Source organism: Myxocyprinus asiaticus, chromosome 32, assembly GCF_019703515.2.
Source record: "Myxocyprinus asiaticus isolate MX2 ecotype Aquarium Trade chromosome 32, UBuf_Myxa_2, whole genome shotgun sequence".
NCBI classification, from domain to species: domain Eukaryota; kingdom Metazoa; phylum Chordata; class Actinopteri; order Cypriniformes; family Catostomidae; genus Myxocyprinus; species Myxocyprinus asiaticus.
The window spans coordinates 23,899,549-23,917,774 of record NC_059375.1 but is presented as its reverse complement, the minus strand read 5'-3'; the positions used below and the strand labels follow the sequence as shown (position 1 = coordinate 23,917,774).

The 18,226-nt window shown below is 37.4% G+C and overlaps 1 pseudogene; it reads left to right on the top strand.

Annotated features, from left to right (window-relative positions):
- Positions 1–18,226, top strand: part of LOC127423205 (outer dynein arm-docking complex subunit 2-like) — a 79,549-nt pseudogene that overhangs the window by 35,849 nt on the left and 25,474 nt on the right.

The window sequence follows — 18,226 nt, the reverse complement described above, 5'->3', positions numbered from 1 at the left end:
ACCCCGTTCTGCTCCTCATTAATCGTTTGTAAGTAAATGAATTTTTAGTGCCCTAATGCTCTTATATGTTGAAAAATTATGTGCAACTTTCGCTTTTTAATGACTAATCCAGTTTGACTGTAAGGCTGCAGAGTGTCTTTTTCTGCTCAGGAAATGAAGCCTACAGTAAATCTGGATCTCTTTCACAGCACCCCTTCATGGCTTGCTCACATAGCGCTCACTGTTTCTCATAGATTAAATGATGGAAAACTGCTTATTTTTTGTAGAATATTAATCTGCACAAATACGAGACTTCACTTTTTTTGATTGTTTTTTTGGATCATTTTGTGTTCTGATCGTGGACAGCAGGGAAAAAACTGTTAAATGGCAATAATAAAATGCAACTGACCATGTAATCATGTATAGTTTAGATAGCAAAATAAAAAATCGGATTAACTGTTAATTGGGAGGAAACGCTTCCCATAACTTTTGTAGATAATGTCAATCAAACTCTCAAAAACCATAGTATTGATACATTTGAGTGTTTGATTTTAAGGACATTTTTATTTGTTACTGTACAATAAACAACTTTGGTACTGCGTTGGGTCGCCGCTAGATGCCCAAAATAAAATCTGGGTCCTGAAGCAAATTGAGAATTTGAGAATCACTGTTGAAAAGTGATGCTCATCATCATTAATTTAAACTTTAAACATAAAGAAGCTATACTTTTTCTTTTGCAAAAAGAATGGATAAAACGGTGGCAGAAGGTGAAGTTCCTGTCAGAATGGAACAGTTTTGTTACTTGTTACAAGAGCAGTGTCCAGATCTTTATCAGCCTCTTGTAAACTCTCACGACCTCATTATGAGGTTTTGATCCCTCTACTGGACAAAGTGAGTACTGAAATTATGTGATGTCAGATCAAGCTGCTGGTGTAGTCTGTCCTCTGTGATGCATACAGCTGCTTTGAAGGAATAGTCCAGGTTCAGTTCAAGTTAAGCTCAATCGACAACATTTGTGGCATAATGCTGACCACAAAAAAATCATTTTGACCCGTCTCTTCTTTTCTTTAAAAAAAAAAAAAAAAGCAAAAATCGAGGTTACAGTGAGGCACTTACAATGGGCATGAATGGGGGCCAATTTATAGAGGTTTTAATGGCAGCAATGTAAAGCTTATAATTTTATAAAAGCACTTACATTAATTCTTCGTTAAAACGTGTGTTTTATTTGAGCTGTGAAGTTGATTAAATCGTCATTTTAGGGTTTACAACATTACGTCATCATGGCAAGGAAGTTGTAAAATTTGATTCAAATTTACATTTTTTTTTTTTTTTTTAAAGGGACAAGTCAAAATAAATGTTTTTGTTAATCAACATTATGCCACAAATGCTGTCCATTGAGCTTAACTTGTACTGAACCCGGAATATTCCTTTAAAAGCATCAATTTCTCCTTCAAAGTGTATTTAGCTGAAGCTGAGACCATAAGTTACATATGTGTCAAATTTGTCAGAATATTTTTGATGTTGGAATATTCTGAAAAAAAATTTTTTTTGGCAAGATATCTACAACAATACACCCACTCCACAATTTCCACTCAAACCTTATGTACTGTATATGTGTACACGTGTAAGTGAAGGTACTCGTAAATTCCCTGTGGATATGCTGTTTTGTATCAAGTTAATACTGTCCTCGCTCTTAAATCTAGGGGTGATGCACTGCTCTATGGCTGAGGCTTGCCTTGTCTCTGTGTAAATCATTTATACAGCAGTCTTTATCTTGCTCTGGAAAGCTGGCTGTTTAATTGAGGATAAGTGATAATGATAAAATCTCTTCTCTGTAAATTAATCTATAAAATGCGTGTCACACTCAACACTCGTGCTAGGAGGAATATTCAGATGTTTTTCTATACCACTTCTCTCCTTTTTTTCTTTCTGTCCCTCTCTTGTGCCTGTCCCTATCTTTATACAGATCATCAGTACAGCTTTGCTTTCCTCAAGTTTAATTTCATATTCTTTTTTCTTTATCTTTCTGCTCTCTTCATTTCCATGTCCCTAGAATTTGTTAATTGTCTAAGCTCTGTCTGCACTGGGCAGGATTTATGAATGCTGGCTCATTCGGTACTGTTTTGTAATAAATACTTAAAGTATTCTTTCCTCAGGATAGGTTTTTATGGTGACACGCAGCTTGTGCTGTCACTGCCCCGCTGTTTGTCTGGGTCTCTAATAGAACTACTGTCTATCAGTTCTTTCAGATGTATTTATTTATTTATTTTTCAAAATGGAATTGATGGAATTGTTTACTAAAGACAAATGTTTTAGACAAGTGGATAGCCAAATCTGGTTAACTGAAAACAGTTATAGATTTTACCAGTGATGAATGTAAGCTTTTCTCCAACTTCATAAAGGAACAGTTCACCCAAAAATTATAGTCATCATTTTCTCACCTTCATGTCATTCCAAGCCATTATGTCTTAATTTCCACTTTGGAACACAAAAGTAGATGTTTAGCAGAATGTCTAAACTGTTGTCTTCCATACAGTGAAAATAGATGTGGGCAAGGGGCTGTTAATCTCCCAAAAGGACAAACGCACCATAAAAGCCTCATGAAAGTAGTCCATATGACTTGTGTGCAATATCTTCTGAAGCAATACAAAACCTTTGTGTAAGGAACAGACTGAAATTTAATTCGGTCTTCCTTGAAAATCCAGTCTTGAAAATCTTGCTTGACTTTGGTCACCTTTCACTTTTATTTTATGGAAATCTTGGACATTCTGCTATCAATAACTCTTTTTGTTTTCCGTAGAAGGAAGAAAGTCATAATGGTTTTGAAAAACATAAGGGTGAATAAATGGCTACCCAATTTTCATTTTATGGGTGAACCTTTCCATTAAGGATTGGGGGGTAGCTCACAAAAACAGTTTTAATACAGCTGACAGATAAGGTCATTTCTTGTCACCCCAGTGGACAAAGAATGTGTGAACATGTTCTATTGGACAATGACACTCTAATCCTGACCTTATTGCACAATATAAGGTTATTTCTGATACATTTGTGAGAGCAACACTTTCTGAAAACAGTGCTCAAAGTTTGTACATCCCTCCAGTCACATTTGAGAGGTGAGATGGCAAATACTCGTACATTTATGTCAGTAAGGTGTACATTGAGCGAATGATAAACCTGTTAGTCATCCATGTACATGTGTGTGAGAAATGTGCTATCTGTACTGAACATCTGTGTCTTCTCACCACAAGCTGAGAGTGTGGGCCCTTTAGAATCGAGACAGAGACGTACATTATAAAAGACCTTCAGATGTTTTCAGAATGTCTACAGCACTTTGAGGCCAAAGCTGCTAGGAAATGAAAGCATATGATCTTCAGATTGCTTTTTCCCTCGTATCAGTTCTAAATATAGCTTGGTGTTTTTACAAGATTCAGTGCTAACCCATCAAATGCTTTGAAGATGGAGAGGGTGGCAAGGCAGAAAGTGCAGTGGATTCACTGCTAGTATTGATTCACATTTAGTCCAGCCACTTTATATGGACAACACATGTGTGTGTCTCTCTCTCTCTCTCTCTCTCTCTCTCTCTCTCTCTCTCTCTCTCTCTGTCTCTCTCTCTCTCTCTCTCTCTCTCTCTCTCTCTCTATGTATCTGACTTGCTCTCAGTCTTGCTTATTCTTTCTCCTCTTTCTGATAAGATCTCTCTTTCAGTCTTTGCCTCTCTGTGACTGTTTTTCTCACTTCTTTGCACTCAAATAAAAAATGGTGTTGCTCAGTTATTGTTCTTTCATAGCTGAGGAGTCTCAGTGGAGCACTCAGTTATGTCTCATTAAAGGATCAGCTTTGTCTCAGATGGTTCTTGTATTTTTTTTTTAGGAGAAATAAAAATAGCCACAAATGAGACAATAGTTGGCATACAGTAAATGTACAGAGTGCAATTAATGTGGATGGCTTAGCTCATAATTTTGTTTGTTTGTTTGTTTATTTTAAAATATCAGATTTTGATTGCAGACTTTAGGATGGCAAATCTAAGCACAATTTGTGATATTGAGATGTCTTCTGAAACTCTAGAAGAGTTGTGTGAGATTTTTAGGAGAAACACCTGCTAAGCAGGAGACTAAACCAAAACTGTCCATTTGATTCCCATTTAATCCTTTAAACTCAGATTGACCCTGAACAAGTGAACAAGTGCTTTGAAATATGCAGACAAATCAGAAGTGTCCAATTTTGATGATTTATTAATAATTTTGACTAAACAAATTCCAAAATAAATCAAAACTGTGTTATATTTTAGCATCTTCAAAGTAGTCACCCTTTGCCTAGAATTTGCAGACATGTACTCTTGACATTTTCTCAACCAACTTCTTGAGGTTTCACCCTGGGATGCTTTTTAAACAGTATTGAAGGAGTTCCCATCTATGTTGGGCACTTATTGGCTGCTTTTCTTTATTATTTGGTCCAAGTCATCAATTTCAAAATCTTTTTTTTTTTTTTCATTAATTTTAGTTTTATAATGAAATAAATTAATATGGTGGCACAATTATATTTTTGTCTACAAAACTAATTTCAAACATTTAAGCATACGCCTTCAGATCAAAAGATTTTTAAGATCATGAGAAACATTTCAGTCAAGTGTTTCAAAACTTTTGACCGGTAATGTATGTAACGTCAAATCAGAAAAATATATATATTAGGATGAGATTCTCATAATGTATCATAATCTATATCATTAAAAAATTAAACGTTTTATTTAAAGTAGTACCAAACAATTGAGCCTCGTTGTTTTTTATTAAGTTACAGTATAAGTCTTTAATTTTAGGCATGCCACTTAAACAAGAAATCTTTAAAAACACCTTCAGAGCTTAACACCTTCTAGGAGAAACAACTTGGGTATTAAAAATATCTAATTTGTAATTTTATTTCTTTCCTCCTGGCACTCTCAATATCTTTCTCTCACCTCTCTCATTTAATTCTCTTCACCATCTCAGTTGGATCTGTCTCTTTCCAGTATACTCTTCTATTATCAGTCCATTTGCTCTCATTCATCCTGTATGTCCTTCCTCTCTTTCATCTGATATTTCTTTTTTTTTTTTTCTGTCCTTCTATTTTCATTCATTTCAATTACTTTTCAGTGCATTGCCCTTGGGGACTTTGTTGTGTGATTGTGTTATTGTCTATGTGTGTTTCAGTTGTTAGTTGAGTGGTTCTTAGTTCTTTACCTTCTAGGTGTAGTCAGTGTCTTGCAACCGAGGCTGCGAGTGGTCTAACACTTACTACATCTTATATGTTACTCATTTTATGAATGAAAAAGAGGAGAGATTGTTCACTTGCCAGGAGATTAGACTTGAGTGTAACATTTCAAAGGTCTGCAGCACAAATGTAAGCGCAGCGTAGTTCTAGCAGAAAGACTAGCAGCTGTATATCATCGCACCATTAGCTAGGTAACTCCTAGCCAATCACATGTAAGCCATTGCTTTATAAGTTTGCTCACAATCTGTCACATTGCTGTTTCAGTGTGCTAACACAGCAAACTCCACCACCCCACCACCACCAGTTGAGTCCCATCCTGCACAGGGGTAGACTCCTTGCCCTTGCCTCCTATCTCCGGCAGGATATGACGGTTCTGAGTACAATTTCTTTGGACCGCCAGACGGGGCTTATGCCAAAGAGAGACATTACATTTCTGTTTTATATTCATCAAATAAATTTAATCTTAAATTTCACTCAAGTCTGCGAGTCTTCCTGATAGAAACAGCATTGCGGCAGCTTGCATGCCTCTGTGGGACCTACAGCATTGAGCATGAAGAGGAAAGCTTCTCTTTGTTTGCATTCATAAGCGTTATTATAAAAAAGTAGAGAGAAAAACGAGCCATCACATGAAATACCGACATGTGGAAGTAGATTTTCTGGTGTTTTCTCTTGGGGTGAAGCTGATCTTAGATCTGTGGTTTGACCTAATAAAACAATAATCACTAAAAACCATGAAAAAATATTTTTTTATTAAAAGATGATTAATAGTGTAGTATTTTTGTTGGATCCCCTGCTTTATGTATCCATCATTCACACTTTTGTCATTTTATTCCAGCGATAAAGGGACATATCAAAACCACAGTAATTTCTGCAATCTAGTCTTGCCCAACAAATGCCACATGTTTAGTTTGTTTTATTCACTGTGTAGGCAACTTCTGAGGAACAACCAACCTAAAATGCTCTGTGTATATAGCAACTGTCAAAACAGAGCTTTCTCTAAGGCCAAACTGTTATCATCTCCAACATTTCAGAGCTTGTTTTCTTTTAATTACTAAGTTAGGTCATTGTCTATGGCTTCAGCCCACAGGACAGCGGTAGTCTGTATCAAAGGATCTCTCCCCACCCCTGTTTATAGTCACAATACCAAACACTTATACACAACTTGTTGTCCTTAGAGAGCGGGACACGATTTTGAGGGGTGAGTTGACAGTAAAAGGGGTTCAGGAAAAACAATTAGGCCATTGAAACTGTAGGCAGTTATCATACACACATAGACATAAAAACATTTGGACACTTAAAATATACTTAAAAATAAAGCATTTTGAAAGAAAGATAGCACAAGCACTATTTTAACTTATTTGAAAGAAAGATAGCACAAGCACACGTTTTAAGAAAACCATTTCACAACACCTATATTGGTTAAAATAAAGACAAAACGTATTTTGGACATGTTCAGGGTTAATGTGAAGACCTACACCTGTGGTTATTCTGCAGAACACTTGTGTAAACTTAATGGGAACTGACTTTATATATCCACTAAATTTACCTTGTGACCAGTTGGTTTTAAGTAATTGTAAATATGGAAGTTGAAGTGAAGTTAGTTCTGAGAATAGGTCTAGCATCATTTATTTGCAGATGTCACTTACTGGAAGTGTACAAAAGTGCCCAAATACTTTTCTGGGCCACTTTATGTAGACTGTCTAATTGTTACACAAATAACATAGACATCTTCTGTCTAACCATGTCAGTATCAATCTTGTCATCTCACTGAAAAAAGAGCCAGCAAATGTTTTAAATGAATCAAATATAAAGAGAAACAGCTGTTTCTGTTCTTCTGCCTTTGGGTTATGATCGAGCAGCTAATGTAATTGCTTTGAGTGCTGCATGGGACTTTGACATGTATGTTTGTGTGTGTGAACGGGGCTAATCAGACAGCCACAGTGATTGCTTTGTACTCTTTGAGAGACTTTAACCTGCTCCAGGAGACGTGTCAGCTGGCTATCAGAGATGTAGGGGGGCTGGAGGTCCTCATCAACCTGCCTGACACAGATGAGATCAACTGTAAAGTAAGTCCATCCAGACTCAATTAATACAGGTCAAAGGTCACCATTTGACCCTGATAAATGTTTATTTCTGTATTTTAGTGTTTATTTTAGTATTACATAGTTAATTCTACATTAAATACATGAATTTCATTACTTTGCATTTCTGCTGTTGTTTTTCTGCATATTCCATGTCTTAATCCACATATTTCAATTCTGTTGTTTATTCTTGTTCTTTTTATTCTCATGGTATTAAAATAATAATAATAATATATACTTGCTGTGCTACTTGCCAATATGCATGAATAATAACACAATATTCTTTAAAACACTGTAGATTTAAGTATGTGAGGACATTTTATTTTGAAAATAGATACGTTATTCTCCCTTACTGTTGGATTGGTTCTCTAAAGATCTTGAAGGAGATCAGTTGCAACTCTCAAATTCGACAAGCCATCTCTGATCTGGGTGGTTTGCAGACCATGGTGTCCATCCTGGACTCTCCTGAAAAAAAACTCAAGTGCCTGGCTGCAGAGACCATCGCCAGCGTGGCCAAGTTCAGATGGGCCCGCAGGACTGTCCAAACGCATTGTGGTATCAAGAGACTGGTGAGGATGGGGATCATGATTCCCGTTTGTGTATGTTCAGGCAGTAATTTAAGTCACGGTTACAGCCGAAGAGTATTAAACAGATTGCCCATGATTAATAACTTGTAAGAGGCAGAGAGACAAAAAAAGAAAGAGAGTATGCTGAGTGACAAGCAAGAGAACATATACCACCCTCTATTTCTCCACTCTTTCTCTCTCCTTCTTTTTAGCCCAATCATTTTCTATGCCAGCATCAAAGGGAGCACATTGCAGGTAAAAACAGATTGAATGTCGTGTTCCCCCTCATCCTGGCATGTGTGTTTATTGACAGAGTGACGCTGGGTATGATTAGGGTTCGTGTGTTACTCTGTTCTGTATATTTATTTGGGGCCAGACTCGGACGTTCTCAATGTAACTATCACAGATTAGTTACATTTAAAGTGCCAGACCACCTCTGAACAGCACGCATGTGTAATGCTGTGTAAGAATGGCCTTTCTGGCCTGACAGAGAGGGAAACATAAAATTTTCTCTGTAAAGGATGTGGACATTTGTAGATTTTGGTGTGACTGAGGGTCTGTTCCAAAACCTAATGAGCTTTCTCCGGAGGCGGCATTTTAAGGCATCTTAGGCGAGCTCCTGTTCCAAAAGGTAGGTATCTTAATTGTGATGCCTCATAAGATTTCTCGTTTTGGACAAATTCGAAGGTATCATCATATGTGTCCTTCTTTCTGGGTAGGCGATCCCAGAAAGCACAGTGATGAGCTGGGTGGAAAAATTAATCCAAGATGGAGAAATATTGATTAAAAATATACTTAAAATATATTCAGTGCTGAAAATTATCAATAAAATGTTTATTAATATGATAGAAAACAGACTATTTATCCAAAATGTGTGCGTGCTAGTCGTATCTATGCTCATTAGAGTATCGTGTCGTTCCTCTCGGGTCACCTGTATTGAAATCAGTAGCGAGTCGAGTCTGCTGTGAGCTGTGCGTGAGGAGCGCTATTTGAATGATGCATGGAGCTGCCGCCTTTGTAGAGAATTCCAAATCGCTGTCTTATGAGGCTCCATTTCAGTTAGGATACTGCCATAGAAGACAACTGCCTATGTAGACAGGAGACAGCGAGGCAGCTTACTAACAGGCAATGTTGGACTGTTAATGAATGTTTGAATAAAGTCACTGAACTGAATGAGCATTGGCAGCTGAATTGAGGCCAGGAGTTTGTACTGAAGATGCCATAAAATATGCTATAATCACACTTTTTTGTTCATTTTTACATTACACGACTTAAAGGGATAGTTCACCCAAAAATTTAAATTCTGTCATAATTTACAGACCTTCACGTTCCCCTTTCTTCTGTGAAGCACTTAAGGAGGTAATGCAGTTAGTCAGATTGCATCAGTCACCATTCACTTTCATTGTATGGAAAAAAGATGCAATGAATGTGGATGGTGACTGAGGCTGCCAGTCCCTAACATTCTGCCTAATATCTCCTTGTGTTCCACTAAAGAAGGAAAGTCATAAGGGTTTGGAATACATGAGGGTGAATAAATGATGACAGAAATGATTCATCCCTTTAATACATACCATGCCATAGTACATCTAAAATGAAAACGATATAAAGCATGATATTGAATAGAAATGTACTAGGCAATGCACAAATGTCAAATGAAACAGTTTAATGTATTGGAAGTGTTTCAAAGTTCAATCACATGAAAGTGCTCAAAAATCAGGTGTATAAAAAGCCAACATTGTTTCTGGCAGGTGGAGTTGTTGAGGTAGCACGTTGTGAGGCATTGGCTCTCTGGAGCTGCAGCAAGAGCACCAGAAACAAGGAGGCCATACGGCGGGCCGGGGGAATCCCTTTGCTCGCACGTCTGTTGAAATCACCACAGAAGAAACATGCTCATCCCTGTATAAATCCTGTAATTCTGCTTAGATATAATGTATGAATGTATTGTGAAGCACGATGTAAGCTACTTAAATGTTACTGATTTTTGGGAGTTTTATGTAAATGACAATTAGTACAAAGCAGGGCTCAAAATAGCAAGCCATTCATGAAACATCATTCCAGACTGACAGATTGTTTCTATTAAAATACCAGTTCGAAGATATGAATGACTGTATGAGACCAGAAAGTACTATAAGAAAGCCTAGGATGAAATAAGCGTGATGTCTATGAATGCAGTGTTGTTTGGCAAGGCAGTGTGGCTTTTACAGTAGGTGTTAGGCAGTGAGAGTCATTCTGGATGTTTGCATTGGCAGAGGAGCTACAGAATTGCTATACAGACTGAGGGCATGATTGAGGATCTGGTGAAGAACCTCAGCTGTGACAACCAGGAGCTCCAAATGTACTGTGCCAGCGCAATCTTTAAGGTACCGCTGTACACACTCAGACAACTATGCTTTGATATATCCAGTTATAAAAGAGGTCACATCTTGGGAGTAAAAAAAGGAATGGTATAGTAATTTAGTCCTGCTACTAACAGTACATCTCTATATTGCCTTCAATCCTTCTTTAAGTTAAGAGTGTGTGTGTTTTGTGTGTGTTTGCGGTATTGTCAGTGTGCAAAAGACAAACAAACACGTGATCTGGTGAGGCAGTATGATGGGCTGAAGCCACTGGTCATGCTACTCAACAAAGCTGAAAACAAGTAGTTAATGGCCGCCACAACTGGAGCAATCTGGAAATGCTCCATCAGCATGGAAAACGTGGCTAAGTATGTGGATGTAACTGCTTATACATGTGTTATACATTTCTATAATTGTTCAGACTAATTTGAACAGTTTTTCTATTAGAACAACTGATCACATATCCATACTGCTTACAGGCTAAAAAAATATTTTGCACAGTATATTTTGCAAAGTAAAAATCACACCATTTATCACAGGTTCATAGATAAATCAGCAAGATTATCAGATAGTTTCTGATTTATTTAAACATTAGAATGAATACAGATAAAGTGGGACACTTTCTGATAATATGTCATTTGTGTTGTTTTAAAATATGATGCCAAATGGCTTAACCCCTCACACAATACCATTTTGAAAAGAAAAGATCTCCACTTCACTATACAGAGAGAGAGAGAGAGAGAAAAGGAAGAAATATGAAACTAAAAAAATAGTCCCACTTTACCTGTATTCACCCTGTGTCTGTATTTTTTTTTTTTTTTTTTTTTTTTAACAGTAATAACATGGCTTTGCATGACATCAGTTATCTTTCTCATTTATTTCAGAAAGGTTTATGGTTAATGTTATGTTTATAAGTTTGTTACATTATATTATGGGATTGCACATGTAGAAGTTGTTTTAAAAACATATTATGAAGATGCCATCCATCCTCAAATAATATTACAGAATGACCTGCAAATGGAAATTTTATTGTGTAGTCAACAAGACTAGAAAAGTCTCTGAGATTAGGAAATGGCTCCAGATTTTGTCAGATCACACACCGCTCTTATCATGAGAATGGGGTCTGGTAAGGAGAAGGACACAGGATGTGCAATCACACAATCACATGCAGGGTTTTTTATGAGATGTCTCATTTGTTCACTTCTAACACTCAGATTTTCCACAGTGCAGAGCTGTCTTCCATTGTCCATTTGACCCTGCACTGAGCACAGCCGCAGAAGTGATTATTTGAGCAAAGAGCAAAAGTTTTTATAAACTCTGTTAATCAGCTCTGATCTTTTATGATGACCTTTTTGCTGTAGAAATGTGAATTGTTCTTACACCTATACTGCTAACAAAAGATGAAGGAAAGTGTTGATTTTATAATTGCCCGTGATGTGTTAGTCAAGGCCATTCTCTCATTAGTGCAGCAAGTGGGCTGTGAGAGATGTGGAATGCGTCTTTGAAACAGTCATGCTGTAATAATCAGGTGTGTAAGCTGAAAGACTCTTAAATCGTTTGTCATGTAAAGCATGCTGGCCTTAACTCCAGTATCACTTAGCTCAACAAAGATGATGATGGTCCTGGAGGCTTTCCTGGTGTAATTTTTCTGTCGGGTGATGTCTTTTTAACCAGTCATTATCCCCCATAAATCCCAGAAAGCCTTGGAATCATCATCTGGCTTGCCCGTTCTGTCACACAAATACTCTCATATAAAAGTTATTTACACGTATTACTTTACTTTGCAGTATGCATTTGGGGACATGTACTCTACAGGGCTCAAAAATGCATTATTTATTTCCACAATTACCTGTCTTTAAATTATCAGGTGTTATTTTCACAAGTTTGAAACCAAGGAACTGATAAATCTACTCTACATTTTTAGTTTATGATAAGAGCGTATTTTTTATTTATTTTTTATAGGATTGTTATAGACTGGAATCTGTAGAAGTATCTTCTGTCTGGCCCCATACCAGGCGCAAATAGAAAAGTATTGAAAAAGGAATTCAGAGGGAGGCTTGCGTCTGAAATGGCCCAGTAGCAGTAAGGCCACTCTCCCTCCACCTCATAAATCAAAGCTGACAAAACCTCATCCTGCGTTTACATCAGGCTTAGTCTACTGAAACAGGAGGCAGGTGCTCCATCCCACATTCAATTCACTTAATGTCCCATTAGCCAAATAAGTGTCATCTAAGAAAAGTAATGCTCTGTGAAAGCATTTAGTTGTTAAGATTAGGGCTGTGGTAATACCTCTCAAGAAGCCTCTCATCGAAACTTAATCTTAGGAGAAAGCAGAGATTAAATGAATTGGTAAACAAACCAGTTTGTGAACACTACTGAAGCATAATATTTGAAAAATTATATTTTAAAGATTCTGTCAAACATTTAATCTGGTAAATCACTTAAATGAGAATTTTCTCTGAAAATGCACAATGCTTTTCTTCTTTTTTCATATTATAGTCTGCATCAGCACCTTTGAAACATCATCTTAGTTACAGTACCATATCAACCTGTACACTCCATGCAACCTCTATACAGAACATAATTAACATTCATTATGTGCTGGATGTGACAAACTAAATAGAAACAAACCGTTCTTGTTTAACACTTACAGTATTTTCCCTTGAAAATCTGTATTGTGTTGTGTTCACTTGGAAGGTACGAGTGGTTAGTTAAATGGTTGAATGTTTTGAACATCATCGAGAAAACCAGCATATTGCCAGCTAAATATTTAATGCATACTTAGCCTTGAAGAAAAAAACTCATTTTATTACAAGGTTTTTGTGCAATGTATAAAAGTGTCAAGGTCAAACACTGCATTTAAAATAAAACAGCCAAGCATTTTATAAAACTAAATCAGTCTAGGCAGGGGAGTGCTAGGTCAGTGAGCATTTACCGGAGAATGTTTTCCTGGTCCATCTGGTGCAGTCAGTGTGCCATTTCAGAAACAGTCATGGCCTGAGAGGCGTTTCAAGACAAAAATAATTTTGGAATGTATTTTACTGTGGTCATAATTTTAAAGAGCTTTTCCTCTTTATATTTCTTTACTGAAAGCACACAAGCAGCTCAGAGTGCTAGTGTTGCCAGCAGAAGACAGCATGTCTTTGTGTGACTGATGAGATGGCTGGCCATGGTGAGTCCAGCAGAGAGAGGGGTTCAGGGCTGGGTTGAAGGGGCTTTGAGAAGGTGGTGGTGAATTAAAAAGATGTGAGACCTCCACCAGTGTGCTGGGAGAGGCATGTTTTAACCATTTACCTGATTAATGAGGCAGAAAATTATAATAATTATGATGCCAACAAATATTATAGTAATTATGCTCATAACATAAACATAATTACACACAAAAGCAGATGTTTACTTGAGTTTTAGTTACATAGAGCTTCTAAAGCGAGATCACAGCCATCTTGCTGTCATCTCTCAGCAGATGTCTCTCTGTGCATAGTCAAAAACACTGAATGCAGCAGACTGAGAAGAGTAAAAAAACTAAAATCACTATGGATGTGCAGAAATTCTGCTAAAGTGGCCAAACTCTTGTTTAGGTCAAAAGCCAGTCAATTCAATTACAGAATGACTTGTCTTTTACCTCTGTAAACAGTCTGTGATGTGCTAAGTTATTGATTAAAATAACTTCACTTATTAGTGCTATCAGTACATTTATTTGGGTTTTACTGGAGTCACTTACTGATTCTACTGTGCAATTTCTCAGCCAACCACATAATAGGGCCTCTGTCAGTATATTTTACTTTGTTGCCAAATGTTAGTACTGTAGTGTTCTTCTCTGAGATGGTACTATATTATTACACAAAGATTTAGCTGGACAGAAGCTTTAGAGCATTGCTATTGTGCTTTCAGGAGCTCTATTACAGTGTCTGCCCACTTTTTTAACCTTCTTTTTTGCTGTAACAACTGATCGGCACTGTTTCATGTTATGTTTCTCTTGCCGAGGTAATCTGGCAGGTTGGTGTTGGCTTTACAAAAGTAGACAACACCCATAGTCCATTTATCAAGCATAATGTGTGTAATTAATTTCAATGTAGCATACTGATAGCACTTCAGTGATAGAATCTGGTTTACATGCCATGTTTGTGCTTAGGTCTTGCCTTTTTTCTACCATTTATGGCCTTTTTTCAATAGAGCTAACTTTGGCAGCTGTTCTTTTAATTTCTGTTTTACTTGCAAGAAAATGTTTGGTGGATTTTGACCAGAGCAAAGTGACCTTGGACACTCTCTACAATGGCCTTCCGGGCTCCATTGCCAGAAACCGTAGCTGTGAATAAAAACAGCCATATAGCTAAACCGTACATCAGAGATTTGTTGAGGCCCCTTGTGACCACATTATATGCCTTTTAAATGTTTACTGTAGTTTACCGCTACTTGGCAAACAAAGGCAGAATTGCACCAAAAGCTCTCGTTCACTTGCTTCATACCAGAAAATGTGGTTATTGTGGAGTAAATGCATATTGCAAACAGCGTGGGAAAAGTTGTGGCAATACAGCGTCACCGGATTTACTCTTTACCAGATATCCACAACCCTTACGAGTGCGTCCTTCTGCTTCCCAAATTATAGTCAGAGTTTGGAACTTTCATGTCTTTATGATTCATAACATGATGAAAAAAAAAAAAACTTTTCGTCTCAAGTTTCATCTGATTTTAAACTATTTTATTATTGGCCTCCCTTGAAGAAAGGTCATTTAGAGCAATATTGATACAACTGCTTGTGTTGTTTTTGAGGACATTATTTTTCAGTTGGATACATGCAATTCCTATATACCAATTTCCTCAAACTTTACACACAAAGCCCCTTATCAAGCACTACATTTTCTAAATATTCATTGAAAAAACTTTATATGCAGCCCTTAAATCTTTTCTGTCAGTTTTATAAAGTCAGAAATACAGAAAATTGTACAGAACATTTCAAGCAAATGTGCATAAGCATTATACAATAAAATGTATGTTTTTGTGTCTTGGACCCATACTGTAGGTATACCTATAGTATTTGTGGACCTAGGAATAGGTCTCTCTGGGGGATGAGAATAGCTGCAGTGAGATATTACAAGAGGAGTGCTGTGTTGGATGATCTAATAACTAGGACATGGCTATGAATGACCTCTTGCAGACCAAGAGCAACACACAACATTACAATTCTCATTGGATATATTTCTGTGTCTTCCTCTTGGTCTTTGTCAATCAGTCAGTCACATTATTTTCTATAGCACATGTTGACCAAAGTGCTTTGCACCAAAATAATTTAAAATACAGCCACATTTAAACAGAAACACACTAAAAGCATAAACCAAAATATGGATACAGTCAAAGGCAATAGAGTAGAGTTTTAAAAGACTACATTTTGAGTCAAAGACACAGCCACAATCAAGCACATACACAATAAAACATAAACCAAGATATAATTACAGTGCATCAAGGTACAGTCATAGGCAAAAGATAATTTTTTTTTTTTTAAAGTCTCAATTGTGCCACAGGATCTAATGTGGAGAGACAAACTATTCCAAAGGCGAGGGGCCACAACTGAGAAGGCACGATCCCCGTTAGATTTCAAATAGGACTTGGGGACACTCAAAAGCAGACTCGTACTTGTATTTGCCTCTTCCTCTCTGTCTTCTTTCATGTTCCATTGTTTTGGTATTTGAGACAGCAGTTGTGTGCCTTTTATATATTTAAGACAATAAAGAAAAATATTAGTTTTGGTTGATTGTATTTGCACCGGTGAGGTACATTTTTCCACATTCATGAGCAATTGATTACTGGATGTACTGATTGAGTCACTGTGTATCTAATTGAAAAATATTGTAAATTATGTGGGCACGTACTGTATGCACCGTTTTCTTGGACATGCATATAAGTTAAGTAATCCTTTCTCTCTCTCTCCCTCTCGAGGGGTTTCAGGAGTACAAGGCTCTGGAAACTCTGGTCAGTCTGCTAAAAGACCAACCTGAAGAAGTGCTTGTTAATGTGGTGGGGGCTCTGGGAGAATGTGCACAAATACCTGAGAATCTTGCCACCATCCGCAAGAGCGGTGGTATTCAGCCCTTGGTCAACCTACTCAGTGGTACCAACCAGGCCCTTCTGGTCAATGTCACAAGGGCCGAGGGAGCCTGTGCCACTGACCCTGCAAACATGGCGTAAGTCTTAACTCCAATAACACATGTGAATTACACTTAAAGAAATCAGTAACCTTAACTATAAGACTAAATTATGAGTAGCTTGTAGACTGGTAAGTTTCAGCTTTCCCAACACTGCCAGAAACTTGAAATAATCCACAATTCTTGCCATTATAAACTTTATTCACTGGTTTTGTATTGTGCTTCTAGTTAACCTGGATCCAGAACAGTTGTCCGGAAACAGTCCAACAACTGACAATACTCACTTTGTCTTACCTTGGCCCTATAATCCCTCTCGCTGTTGCCATTGGCTTGGTTTAGGATGACACAGCATTGTTCTTGTTCTCTGTAAAAGATTCCATGTCCACTGCTTCTGCAGCGGATCCAACGGTCCCTGCACCACACTTGCAGAGTGAGAGCCTTAGAGCTTGGTGCCATAATGACAGGGCCCAGATATCTGTGTTTATTCTACCTGCTGTGAGACTCATAACTGTGGCCAGGGCGGAGGACTTTTATTGTCTCAGTGTGGTCTGTTAGTGTAAGCTGCAGAGCACATAATGACCATTTGGACTTGATTCACTAAACAGAACCAGGCAGACAAGCATCAGCACAGATGAGTACACAGAATGTCTCTTTTAGTTTTACACAAAGTGCCCTGGACTGCACTGTATTTATCATGCCTGACAATAAGATGCTGTATTTGTTTAAACAACGCTGTGTTATTTCAATTTATGATCTCAGTCTGCTTGATCTATGAGCCTAGTGGCATTAAAAAAAACAGAGCTAACATATAGGTAGGTTCCAAAACCTAATAACCTTCTGTGGCAGCATCCAGACAGAAATGCTTCATAAGTAACCGATCTGGAACACAGATAGAAACTCTGTGCACCATAGTGGGAATCTCAACTCGCAATTGATTTCAAAACAGGTGACACAACAGAAACAACGCGGTACTCTGAGCATATTAGAAATATAAATAGCACATGCATATTTTGGGTAAAATAGTCATTTTTATATTATTTTAAACTATTTGTCTTTATATGTCTTTTGTATATGTCTTTTATATGTCTTGCAGCTCACTAGGTTTTGGAACCTGTTGACCTATAATTCATGGGCAAAACACCAAACATCATTGTCTTTAATGTCTACTCATGCAGCGAGCACAAGGTTGCAATGTCATTCACAGAGATTTGAGTATTGGTTCTCCTGTATGTTTAGCACATCTGACTCATTGCTTTTACAAAACTGTTGGACTACAGTCCCCTTCTTAATTAATGCTAGACACAAATGAAGAGCATTTTGTTCCATTTCTCTGTGGCGGGTGAACGCATACAGCCTTTGTCTGAAAGATTAATAAGTTTATGGAAGTGAGTGACCACAGTGGTGTATTAAAAGTCCACAAAGCTTGTTTTTGAAGAAATAAGGTCATTCATTTCATTTAACTCAAGAGTGACAAGGAGCTTCAGCCCTGTAAATCTATCTAACAGCTCCTGAAGAAAATGTTGTTCTTGTTTTGGAACATAGCTTAGGCACATAAGATGTTTCACAAAAACCTTTGTCTTAAGATTGTTATTTATATCTTCAGCTTTAGCGTGTCAGTAGGAAATATACATTTCAGACTCCCAAATATTCCTTTTGCAAACAGAAGAACAGCCCTGCAACAGATGGCAAGGCCCCCCACAGAGGCCCCCACTGAACATCAATCAGTCTGGGATTACTTGAAGACACAGATGCAGTTGAGACAGCCTAAATAGATAGAAGAACTGTGGTGAATTCTCCAAGAAATTTGGAACATCTTATCTGCCAACAACCAAGAAAACCTGTGTCCAGGTGTACCTAGGAGAATTGACCCTTAGCTAAGC